The sequence below is a fragment of the Maylandia zebra genome, linkage group LG7 (assembly GCF_041146795.1).
Source record: "Maylandia zebra isolate NMK-2024a linkage group LG7, Mzebra_GT3a, whole genome shotgun sequence".
NCBI lineage: Eukaryota > Metazoa > Chordata > Actinopteri > Cichliformes > Cichlidae > Maylandia > Maylandia zebra.
The window spans coordinates 44,098,916-44,099,350 of record NC_135173.1 but is presented as its reverse complement, the minus strand read 5'-3'; positions in this window follow the sequence as shown (position 1 = coordinate 44,099,350).

The window sequence follows — 435 nt, the reverse complement described above, 5'->3', positions numbered from 1 at the left end:
CCATGTGCGTCATCTTGTTCTCTCTTGTTTTCTTTTCATTTTCTCCACTTTATGTTTGAAGTCGCTCCCTCCTCCATTAGTTGGAGTGATAATGGACTTTTCCTGCGCACAGACCCCTAGGCCCTGGCACCACAATTGTCCATTAGGAGAAGGCTTTTAATGTTGTGCACTTGGCCTTTGCCTTGAAATAGCTGCACTCAGGAACTGTAGCGCAATAGCTGTTGAAACCAACATATGTTTGAATGAGAAACCCAGCGACACTCACACACACAAACCCTGCTTTCATGTATGTGCTGTTTACAGCCATTATGTGGTCGGTGTCATCGTCTTTATCGTGATTTGTTTTGCTTCTTCCGCTACTGGTCACAGGCGGCCCACAAGTCAGACAGGTTTTATTTTAAGTTTGCCCACACACTTGGTCCTACAGCTACACAG